This window comes from Ambystoma mexicanum, chromosome 3q (genome assembly GCF_040938575.1).
Source record: "Ambystoma mexicanum isolate Mex_15411 chromosome 3q, UKY_AmexF1_1, whole genome shotgun sequence".
Classification (NCBI taxonomy): domain Eukaryota; kingdom Metazoa; phylum Chordata; class Amphibia; order Caudata; family Ambystomatidae; genus Ambystoma; species Ambystoma mexicanum.
In genome coordinates this window covers 594,319,773-594,332,497 of record NC_090926.1, presented here as the reverse complement: position 1 = coordinate 594,332,497, position 12,725 = coordinate 594,319,773, and the positions used below count along the sequence as shown (strand labels likewise).

The window sequence follows — 12,725 nt, the reverse complement described above, 5'->3', positions numbered from 1 at the left end:
AGGAGGCGGGAGGTCGTTCCAGAGTTTTGCAGTAAGGTAAGGGAAACTTGAGCCTCTGGCTTTGTTATTTTGCATTTATATAGCGCCTTATGTACCATTGGTATGGTCTAAAGGCAATGGTAGGTTGAACGCCCTCGGGAACCGAAGTTCAGTTCAGTAGAGCGAATAGAGAGAGTCAAAAGGTGCATGTGAGCACCGGATATGTGTGCAGCTGGTGTGGCATTTGTGTGATAGCTGCTTCTTAGCGGTAGGTGTGGCGGTTGAGAGATCAAGAGTATGTGTTCGTTCTGGCAGGTTGTTATCCAGACCGATTTTGGCTGTGTTAGGCCTGAGGAGAAACGCCTAGGCTGGAGGGTGTGTAACCAGCAGTGTTTAAGTGATGGGGAGTATGTGGCAAATGATGATATGAGAACAGCTATACCGAATGGTGTCCTAGTATCGCTGTGTTCTATTTGAGTGGTGGTGTAAAGAAGAGAGTAAGCGTGGAGATGAGAATATGGAGGTTTACATTTGGTGCTTCACACCAATAGTTCCGTATCCTCCATCCGTTTCAAGTACTCTGATTGTTCCAAGTACTCCGATCGTTTAGAGCACTTCAAACAGTTCCTTTCAATGCTCTTTCAAACATTCCATGTTCTCCAAACCATTCCATGTGCGCTCCAATCTGTTTCATGCATTCCAATCCGATACATGCACTCTCATCCGATACATGCCCTCCACTTCGTTTCAAGCACACCAATCTGTTCCAAGCACTTCAACCGTTTCATGCACTCCAACCAATTTATGCACTGCTCCTTTCATTCGTTCTGGCCATGTAATCCTTTCTCCATGCATCATTCATCCACATACGTCATCTTCACAGGTTCCATTCACTTAACTGGCTCCACCCAATTCATACGTTCTGTCTACTTCACCCGTTTCACCCACTTCACTGGTTCCACCCACTTCACCGGTTCCGTAACACATCACCCGTCCATCCACCCATTTCATCCGTTCTACCATTTCGCCCGTTCCACCCACTTCACCCATTCAACATCAGTTCACCCGTTCCATCCACATGCTTCACCCGTTCCATCCACATGCTTCACCCGTTCCATCCACATGCTTCACCTGTTCCATCTACATGCTTCATCCGTTCCACCCAGTTCATCCGTTCCACCCAGTTCATCTGTTCCACTCACATACCTCACCGGTTCCAACTTCATACTTCCTCTAATCCAACCACATTTTTCATTTGATCCATCCACTTCATCCGTTCCTTCCTCATCCTTTTACCCGTCTCATCCATATACATCACTTGTTCTTCCAGATCCATCCTCCGTTCTTACCACCCACTTCACCCGTTTCTTCGCCTTACTACACCCGTTCCTTCCAACCACTTCATCGCTCCCCTCCAACTACTTCACCCGTTCCATCCTCATAGATCGGCCGTTTGCTCCACACTCGACTCCCGCTCTGCACTTTACACCCGCTCTGCACTCTAGACCCGCTCTGCACTCTAGACCCGCTCTGCACTCTAGACCCGCTCTGCACTCTAGACCCGCTCTGCACTCTAGACCCGCTCTGCTCTCTAGACCTGCTCTGCTCTCTAGACCTGCTCTGCTCTCTAGACCTGCTCTGCTCTCTACACCCGCTCCGCTCTCTACACCCGCTCCGTTCTCCGCGTTCTACACACGCTCCGTAACTCCACACCCGCTCCGCATCCGCACCATATCGTGCATCCGCTCAACACACTACATCGGCTCAACACCTTAGATTTGCTCAACACCCTACATCCGCTCTATTCTATTATCCACTCACATCCAACTTCCGCGCTCTTATCCGCGCCACGCTCTTATCCGCGCCACGCTCTTATCCGCGCCACGGCCTCATCCGCTCTGCGCACTCGACTGCTCTGCGCACTCGACTGCTCTGCACACTCAACCGCTTTACGCGCTTCATCCACTCCACCGACTTTATCCACTCTACTCACTTCGTTCATTCATTCTGTATTATCGGTTTAGCCTATGTCACTTGTCGCACGCACTCTATCCGTTCCGTGCTCTCCATCTGTCCCATGCACTACCCCGGTCTCATGTACTTGAATCGTCTAGTCTGTACTTTCCATTTATACCATGCACTCATACATTCCATGCCATCTGACTGTGCACTCATCTGTCTGGTGTATTCACCTTTCCATCTTCTTCACTTTATTCCTTTTGTCCATTTTTGTTCCTTTTGTTCATTGCAATCCATTTCATTTATTTCAATCGCTTTACTGCTTTCATACAACTTATTCTTTTATCCACTTCACTGCATTGATCTATTGTTATTTAAGGTCTAGTAGTTTGGGTTATTTGAATTGTTATCGATTTTATTCCTCATGTCCACATTGATCCTCTTGTCCAAAACATTTATTTCGTCCATTTCATTAATGTCATTCACTTTACCGCTCTTTTGTACAACTTATTCTTTTTATCTATTTCGCTCGGATCATGATGCTGCATTGCAATTCATGATCAAGCATTTGGCGTAGTCATTGCAATACTGTTATCCAGTTTCAGTTAGAGTTCGGGGTCGGTTTTAAGGGAAGAGCCATGTTTTCAGTAATGTGCGGAAAGACATGAGGTTTTCAGTGAGTCGGATGTGGGGTGGGAGTGCATTCCACAGTGTGGGGTGCCAGGGCTGAGAATGATGATCTGCCTAACCTGACTGAGTTTGTTTTCGGTATGACTAGGAGGCTGGCTGAGCTTGATCTTGCAGGTTGATGGGGTTTTAGTTTGTCTTGAAGATATTGAGGTCCGGTTTTATGCAATGCTCGGTGAGAAATGCATAAGGTTTTGAAAGTCACCCTTTGGGCAAGCGGAAGCCAGTGCAGGGTTTTGAGGGCTGGGGAGATGAGGTCTTTCGGGCCAAGCGCTGGTAGCAGTTTTGTGCTTTTTGTAGTTTAGTCAGTTGGTATGCGTGGACTCCGAGGTAGAGGGGGTTAGCGTAGTCTTGATATAAACATTGATTGGACCACGGAGAGTCTGTTGGGGATGATTAGTCGATCAGTGTAAGGGGCCCCAGTTGGTCTTGTGGAATGAACTTTGGTGATTCTTTGGGTTAGGTAAGGGGGAGCTGTATTGGAGAGGCACTTGTGGGCAATGGAGAGTTTTTTGCAGGTGATATGCTCCTGGATGGGTAGCCAGAGCGCTTCTCTCCTGGCTTTGGAGATGTGCTCTCTTTTCGGGATATTGAGGGCTGCTCTCAGGGTTTTGTTTTGTATGGTTTTAAGTTTATGGATGTTTACAGAGGAGGCGCCTGTGAACAAGACATTACAGTAGTCAATCTTGGGACCAATTTTGAGAGGAGGGGTCTGGCAACATTGAGGATCTTGGTGGCATAAGCTGCTGAAGAGGCAATAGTGGTTCCTTGTCTGGCCATAGTGAGAGAGGCATCAAGGCTGACTCCTAGAGTCTTGACTGTAGTTGAGACCGGGATTAAACAATTGTCAGTCCGGAAGGCAGTGTATTGATTAGAGATTTCAGGGCAGTTGGTGGACAGACAATTAAGATTTCCGTTTTGTCACTGTTGGGACAAAGATGGTTTGCAGCCACCCAGGCCTATATTGTAGACGGATCTTGTTGAGGGCGCCAGTCATCTGTGTAGTTGCCTGAGAGCTGTGGATGGTACTTGTTTTACGACTGGGAACTGGGAGTAGTCGTCTATGGCCACCAATAGATACCCGCCCACTCCTAGGGGCCCATAGAGTTCCAATGTCCCCCTTTGCCATGGGCCCTGGGGAAGCGGCGTGACCCTGAATGGGCATGGGGGTGTAGCTGTTGCCACATGCTGACAAGTATGTCTGTGTCCATGTACGGGAACCACACCTGGTTGCAGAGTATTTTCTTCATATTGGTGAGTCCCCAGTGGCCTTTGTGTGCCAGATTTACAAAGGCCTTCCTTAGCGTCTTGGGCACCACCAGACGGCTGCCCCTTAGAATGATTACTTGGTTGGTGATGGCTAGTTCGCCCCATATCTTGGCCATTCCCTATTACGAAATGCTGGAACCTCTCACAGGCCTGCATGGCCACCAGTCTCCCTCTCGGCCTGGGAGTATGCTGTCTCAGTGGGAGAGAGCCCTGCTGGCATAAGCCACAATGCATTTGACTGGTTGTGTCTCGGACTGTTAGGCTCACCTGATATCCCCGGGAGCGTCTGGAAGGCTCTGAGATTTGAAACCCTTTATGCGTAGTTGCCCAGTGCTGAATAATGAATCTTAGTTATTTGTAGGGTGAGCTATCCGTCCTGCGTTTCCTGTGCAGGGGTGCTTGACGTTTGTTGGCGAGCCGCCCGAGTTGCTTCACTGGTGCAGTACGCCTTCCTTGGGCCCAGGCCTGCTGTGACCCCGAATCTGCTGGTAGGCAGGTAGGTTTGTTAATTGTAAGTCTTTGTTCTGTTTATTGTGGGAATTCGTTAATGTCTTTATCTCCTTCTTTTTGGGTGCGAAGGTTTTGATGCTGGCGTGCCAGATGGAGAGGCACGTTTCTAGGTAAGAGAAAGCACAGAGCGCATTGCCTTTATTGTCTTTTAAAGCTAACCTGTGTTTTCTTCTTCTCCTCACAGGCCGCTGTGGTGCTGCGAGTGGATCAGAGCGTGATGAAAAACAGGCCCCCCGGAATCCGTTAAGGTAGTACAGTGCTGTGTGGTTGTTTAATATTGAAAGCGAACTTGAATATGTCTCTTTTCCCTTGCAGATGTTGCTGTGGTGCTCCGGCTGGAAGCGTGGTGTAGCGCGATGGAATTCAGGTAAGACTGATGGAATTCGATGTTTTGGAAGCACGCGTTCTAATATTGTTTTTCCCTTTCTCGTTCTTGCAGGTCGCAATGTTTGAACAGCAGCTGTGGTAGCGGTTCGCCAGAAGTCCTTAAGCTAGTACTCACAGGTGAGTGATGTTTCTTCTTCTCTCGGTTTCCACAGATTGCAGCCCAGTTGAGATTCTGAGTGCTGGATGGTGTTTTCTCAGGTAAGACGGAATAATCTTGGTCTTGTTCTTGCAGGATTACAGGAAGATGCTGAAGACCAGGAGCTGAGCGTCACGCTGCTGGTTGCAGAATAACACGAAGCATGGTCTGCAGTCAGGGTGTGGTTTATATAGCCCAGGTAAAGTAGTCCAGGGAAAAGTAGTTCCAGGCCTGCCACACCCAAAACATTAGACCGCATGGCTTGGTTCTTAGAACTAGACTGTGTGGGTGCTTCCATGTTGGATTTAAAGGCCCATGTACATAAATGGGACCTAGTTTGAACAGCCCTTCCTTCCTACATATGAGCCTGGTGCCAAAAGCGCTTGACGTTTGTTGGCGAGCTGCCTGAGTTGCTTCACTGGTGCAGTACGCCTTCCTTGGGCCCAGTGGGGTCGAAGTAGGCCAGCTGCCAACTCCTAACACGTTCTTCCTTGAGGGCTTGGAAGGCTGTTCTATAGTCCTCTCCCCACCCGAACAGTGCACCTTTCTTCAGTAGCTTCCTGAGGGGATCTGTGAGGGTGGCGTAGTTGGGGAGATACCTGGCACAGACAGTACCCCGCTATGTCCAGAAATGACCCGAATTCAGTTACGTCCCTGAGGGTCTCTACGTGCTGATCTTGTCTGGGTCCGCTGTCATGCCATGGTCAGAGAAGATGTGTCTGAAGAACTTCATTCTGGGTTTGTTAATGTCACGCTTGGCACCATTGAGGGTAAGGGCTGCCATATGTAGGATTTCACACACCTTCATCAGTGCCTTGTCATGCGTTGCTTGGGGCGTTTCAAATACAAGATTGCCACTCTAGTTGAATGTTGATGTCCGGGAGATATCAATTGACGGATGGTTTCCTGGAATACCTCTGCAGCGGACGAAATACCAAAATTAAGTCTTTTGTAGTGGAAGAGTCTGTCGTGGGTGTGATGGGCCTGGATTCCAGATGGATAACAAGCTGGTGGTAGCCCTGGTTTAGGTCGAGCCTTGAGAACCTCACAGCTTGATGAGTCGGATGATCTTCTATGCTCTGCCCTGGGTATGTCTTGCTCCCGTTCTATGGCGGTGCTGGGAATGCGCATGTCGACGCACAACCAAAGCTGCCTGTTGTCTTTTGGCACTACCACCAACGGGGACAGCCAGGGTGTAAAACCATCTGCTTGTTCTATGATGTTGTCCAGGAATAGTTGAAGTTCCTTAGACGCTTGTGCCTTCAGGTGAAACCCCACTCTGCGTGGGTGTTGTGGCACTGGGGTGACGGTTGAGTCCACATGAAGAGTTGCCACCGAATCTTCCAGCATGCTGACGCCTTTGAACAGGACTGGGAACTTCTCTTTTACAGTCTGAAGTGTTAGGTGTTCATCTGTCATCATGTTCACGTGCCTCTTGTGCACCTGGTGTACCTAAACAATTTCTGACTGGTCATAATGTATGTCGATAAGGGCAAGGGCTGTCCGGTAGGTTGGTAGGCATCTCCCTGCAATGGGACTCTGGATGACATGAATGGTAAATGGTGTTGGAGGGTAGTGCTCCTTTATCAACTGGTAATCTTCTGCGTTCATCACATTGACAGTGGCTCCCGTGTCGACTAGGAACTGGTGGTTCTACCCTCCAATTCGGAGGGTCATCTGGGGAACAGTCTGCTTCTGCACTGATTAACTACACATGCTCTCTGCTGTATCTGTCTACTGGATTGTAGTTGTCTTCGTCTTGATGTATGGGTGGGTTTTCGTATTTGTCCACCAAGTATTTTGAGTCATACATCTCTTGCTGGTGCTCATATATGTCTCGGCACCTGAGAGTATTCTGGTTCATCTGAGTACTGTTGCAACGTCTGCAGACTGAGATCCTCCATTGCTCGGATCATCTTGCGTTGGTGTGTGAATGGTGCATTGGTTCACCCCAGCTGTGGTCTCGGAATGTTCTGTGCCTAGTATTGCACGTTGCTGGCCACCTGAGCCGGCTCATGGGGTCCTACCGCTGTCTGTGAGGTGCAGGTTTCTATCCTGTGTGAAATGGTGATCTTTTTTTGCACGATTGGAAGTGGATTTCCCCTTCCACACCACATACATATTTGTCCTCGATGTGGGAACTCAAATATACACCTATAGCACGCTCTCCCTTTGGTTCCTCGGGTAGGGGCTACCATATGCTTGCCTTGGTGGGACACTCTGTCCTGGGTCCGAGTGCCAGTGTACCTTGCATTGCTGCTACGCTTTCAGCCTTTCTGGGGTTTTCTATGGTAGCTGCTTGGACATCTACCCTCTTGTACACACAGGTAGGGTCTATTATCTCAGTCAGTGTAATTGGTTTCTCAGGAGGTGCTTCCGGAACACCGATGACATTCAGCCCTCGATGATTCTTAGCTGGACGACCTTGTCACCCTATAGGTTTAGAAATTGCAATATGGGATCTTCTTCTGAACTCGGATGACAAACTCATCCAACATCTTATATGGTATTTGGACACACTGAATATCTCTTGTAATCCCAGGTTGGGGAGGACTATTTCTTTTTGAGAGCAGTTATAGTCCTTTCATATGTGATTCTCTCCTGTTGTGGTATCGTCTTGATAATGCTCCTTCCTTGCCAGGTTGTTAAATATGTCACTAATGTTGGGTGAGTCACGGTCACCTACTGCCTAGATAAAGTAATTAAACTCCTCCAACCATTCTTCCCACCTTGGGCCTCTGTCGTGCTATGGCTGCAGTGAGACTGGTCATGGTTGCCTCAGGAACGCAGCACTAGAAGAGGTGCTGGCCATGGGTACTGCTTGCTCTGCTGAGTTGGCAGCCTCCTTGTCGTTGTCTAACATTTTGGCAATGGCAGTATTGGTTGCACTCTTTGCTCCCCTACCTTTACTTCTGCAGGACTATCCTGGTGGTCTTGTGTCGTTCTTCAGTCTTGTTCCCCTTGACTGGACGTCTTGATCCTCCTTATGGCTCACTTTGCAAGTCTTCTAACCTTCAATGCTGAGGTCTCTTGTTTCGGCTCTGTTGCCTCCTCCTTTGGCCCTTCTTTCTAGGCTTCTTACTGTCCTTATTTTCCTCCCGTTTGCTCTTCTGTGTTTGTCACCAATCGTACCTTTCTATTTTGTCCTGTTTTGTGGTACCCTCCATGGGCTTTTTACTGCTTTTTATTTTTTTTTCCTCTGGGGACTCTCGTGCCCCACAATTTATGCTGCTGCTTTCTAAGCCCAGGCTGACTCCCGTGCTTGTCGCTCTCCCCAGTGCTCTGCTCCTTCTATGTTGCGCACTGTTTGTTTTTTATGTTCTGTGGGTGCACAGCCCTTCCCTTGACAGGACACCTGCACAAGCCCAAGTGCTCCGCTGTGGGCCGCTGTATCTTGGGCCACCCTGAGACAAACAGCTTACCGGTGTCGCGTGATCAATGATTCGCCTTCCCTGACGCCAGGGATTCGGAACACCTCCCTCCGGCACTTTGCACCAGTCTCCCTGTGCAAGGCTTCACGCTGCCCAACTGCTCCTGGGCACACACAGGACTTATCCTTTGTTGCCAGTTGTTATGGGGTAAAAGTGACACTATTCTAAGACTAATAAGTAGACGGAGCAGATGCTGTATGAACCTTCCTTATTCACCTCCGGTACAGACTAACCCTTTTGTCCCCTTCGCCCTGCCTCTTCCTCCCTCAACCTATGTGCCTCCCCTTTCTTTAAGGTGGTCCCCTTTTTAAGGGGGCAGTGTCCAAAATCGCTCCACGACACTTATCGGAAGACCATCTGCATGTTGAATGGGACACTGGCATTGACCAGTACCTAGTATGGGTACTGAGAAAGCACCAAGTCGAGACTGCAGTGTTTCTTGATTTGCACACTGTACCCCAGTTGCATACATTCTCCACTTCCCTTTATTCCACTGTCCGCATGCTCTCTACCTCTTTCTGCTGCCACAGCACCCCTTTTAGACCAAGGAATGGTAAACCCTTCTTTGTGGCCCACTTAATCCTGACTCCACTTTTTCATCTTTCTTGCTCCTCATAAACTTCCTCCTGAAGAACCTCCTATAGTGGTTTCATAACGTTCCGAAATCAATGTTGTGGAACTATCACAACCTCAGGTAAGTGAGGATCCTTTTTGGCTTATGGCTCTGTCCTGAGAGGCTTGAGGCCACCGGGATAGACTTCTTGGAGAAATGGCAAGGGATTTTGCCCGCTGCCCCCCCAATGCCTATCACGTTTTGTTCTTTGCACATGTACTATCCTGATAAGATCTAGGTTTTGGACCGAAGCAATGAAGATTTCGAACATTTGTATTAATTCTGGGTATATTTGTTATGTTCTTCATTGTGCAGTGATTCAGGGTATTTGTGTGGATTCTAGGGACTTTTGGTGTATTTGGTCACAGGAAGCAAGGTTGCTTTTGTGACCGTCCTGAGGAGATTTAGGAATCCGGGGTCTTTGTGTCATTCTCTGGATATTTGTATTTGGAGTCCGGGGCTTAAGGCGTTGAGGTGGGAGGTGGCCCGGGGGTTCGAGGCATGTGGGAACACCTAGTACCAATGCTCACGTGGCTCAAAACCTGGGGCAACCTTTTTGGCTGCTTTACTCATGTGAGAAATGTTAATTGCTCCATCAGTGGAAGTCCGCTTTTACTTTGCAAAAGACTGCAAGCTTCTCCCTCTTGGCTGGGGTACATACGGTCCTGCAAAACAGCGCTGTGGGTTGGGCTCTTAATGCAAGGGTCAGTGTAATCTGCAGGTTTGAATCTGGGTAGTGCATCTCAGCCTTTCATCTTTCAAGTGTCAAAAATGTTTCTTTTACGTTTGGTAGCAATGATAGTCATTGATCGGGAAACTTTGGTTGTTGACAGAACTTTGTAAATTGTTAGTAATATTAATGAAGCATGTTCCTTTCACATGTTATGTTGCCATTTGCAGGCACTCTTACTGGAAATTCTTGATTAATGGAGCTCTGTTCATTAGTAGCCAATGTACCACGTGTATTTTGGTCTTTTTAAGAGCGAGAGCCTTGATAGAATTGTGTAAATACTGTTTTTGTTTGTGCAGCATCCATATTGAATGGACACATTTTCCTTTGGAGATGGGCAACTTTAAATTACCATTGCCACTGTTTTTGATTGGGAGAATCTCTCGAAGCAGATTAATTCCTACAGGGGAGTAAAACGAGGCTGCAGTTTGGCCCCCAGGCTTTTCAACCAATATTTCTCGGATTGTCGCAGTCTAGCTGAGTAAAGAAGGTCTTCTTGCACCTAAGAGAGGCAAGGAAAAGATTGTTTGGCTTGCCTATGCAGGCGACCTTCTGATTTTTGACCTCACCAAGGTCGGGTTACAAAGGTCTCTTAACAACTTTGAGATCTATGCGAAAGATAATGGGTTACTTATTAACTGTAAGAAAACCAAGATATCTTTTAGAAAGGCGAGGGCAAAGACTATCGGGTTGGTTGGGAAAGCTTGGAGGCATCCCACTGAAGCTCTGAGTCCTTTTTATATCTGGGCTTCTGTGTGTCTGCTTATAAGGGATCTAAAATAGCTACTGAGTCTCTGCTACATAAGGCAAAACTTTTAGAGGCCCAGATTGTAAGGATCGACAGAAAGTTTGGAAAGTTCTCCCTCTACCCTGCGGCGAAATTCTATGAGGGTAAAATTGGCCCTAAGCTAACCTATGGTTTAGAATTAAAATCTGATAAGATCTATAATACCCTTAATAGAATTGAGGGCCACATTTGGAGTGGAATTTTGGGGGTTCCGAATGCAGTACCAATCTCGGCAATACGATTTGAAATGGGGACCGTTTCAATGTGGGCTAGGGTACAATGGGCTTGCCTATTTCTGTATTCTAAAATCAGGGCCCCACTTCGAATTCTCTGTACGATCTACTGGGAAGAAATTTGAACCCCTCTTGGACCCTTATCGCCTTGAGAGATGGATGTGAACAGGCTCTTGAAGAGATCGGTCTAACTCTGGAGACTTTGATAGAGAATCCTATGAAGGTCAAAAGAGCTGTATTTGATCTACACTGGATCCAGACTATTAATGCCTTTCATTGTTATCCCTCCCTAAGTCATCTGAGGCATGATCACCGAGGTAGAGGTTCACTTACGAATATCATGCTTCAATTCACAAACAGACACTATAGAGACCTTTTAAGGGCCCGTTGGAATGTGCTACCTACTAGGGAAGTCCAAGTGAGGAGGTCATTTATTCCTGTAGCCTCTGCCAGTTGTAGGTTCTGCAAGATGAAGCTTGAGACCTTAAGGCACCTAGTAGTGGAGTGTGTCTCTTTAGATGCTTTGAGAGCAAAATTCCTAGGGCCCTTCAATATGAATTCCGTAGCATACAATGAAGAGTGGCTATGGAAGCGATTTCTATAGATCCATACTATTCATGAGGGACTTGCCTTATGTTTTATTAAAAGCCTGAATCTTTAGAGCTTAAGTCTTAACCTCTGCATGTCCATCGAGAATAAGGGGCAGGACTGAGGACTACTGATCTAATTGTGATTTAATGTACTTTTTCTCCCTTTTCGCTTTTTTCTTTTCCCTTCTCTGCTTGAGATCTGTCCTTTTTATACTGACTATATTGAGATTTTTTCTTCTAATTGTATTCTATTATCTTTGCTTGATCTGCTTTTAGTGTTTTTATTTGAAGTGCTTATTTCTTGTTTTCTGTTTTGATTACTATTTTAAGCCAGGCAGCTAATTATGATTTTATTGACTGAGTTTGTATTTACTGATAGATGTCTGGATTTACTTATGCTCTGATTTGATTTTTCGGCTTTTTTTGTAAAAGTTTAATAAAGCCAATTACAATAAATAAAAAAAGATTGGGAGAATTAACTTTTTCGCAACAGAAATCTCATCTCAAGCCATGATTTTTCTAAGGTTGTGCAAAGAAATCCTGTGCCAAGCTCATCACCTTCCTATCACTACAATATCACATTGTGTCTGTCCAAGCATTTTTCTAGGTTGACCTTATTCATGGGACCTACACTCCTTTGCTTCCTAAAACATAGCTCTCAACTTTCCCTGGTTTGGAGAGGATGGGGACCATATCTCCCAACTGGCCTGCAATTGTCAGGTGTCACCCGCCATGGACTCTCAACCCAATATCTGTCCATGGACTTTAATGAGCCTTACCCTCCCAAAAACATCCGATTTACCCCACCCAGGAGACTCCCATGTTGCAAATTAGGCACTGTTCCCAGCCTACAAATTTAACTTCCCAGCATTCCCTATACACCTCCATCCCAAGACAATTGGAACCCACCAAACCCCCATAAAAAGTTGCTCATCTTCATTAACAAATTGCAGCACTCCTGCTTCGGATTTGAACTTTATATTGGATGGACAATGATATGATATGATATGACATTTATAACGCACCTACACACAATGCTCCAGATGTGAACTCCAAAACTGGATGAAACCCAGCTCAATGTTTGACCTATAGACAGTGGTAAATTGTGGCAAAATGTTGCATTTTCACATTTTTATTATTTATCTTAATGGTGCCCCCGGTTCGCCCTGCCAAACCCATCCCTCATTCCCGCCTCCTTTATATATGTTTTACCACAGTGTCTCTTTTGTAGATGAAACTTCTGCAGATCATAAAATACGTTTGTAGCCATTGTGAAGTGTTTTTTTACAGATCTACAGAATTGGCCTACTCTAAGTAGATTGTGTGTGTCCATTTCGGGTCTATTTGGTATGTCTAGGGATCTTTTGGTCACCTATAGCTCTATTCCTGGAGATGTGGGTATTTGCATTGATTC

At 46.7% G+C, this 12,725-nt stretch overlaps 1 protein-coding gene across 9 annotated transcripts in view; it reads left to right on the top strand.

Moving 5' to 3' along the window:
• The window catches only part of MGMT (O-6-methylguanine-DNA methyltransferase), a 307,544-nt gene that overhangs the window by 279,542 nt on the left and 15,277 nt on the right, over nt 1–12,725 (top strand). The gene's annotated exons all lie outside the window — the stretch shown is intronic.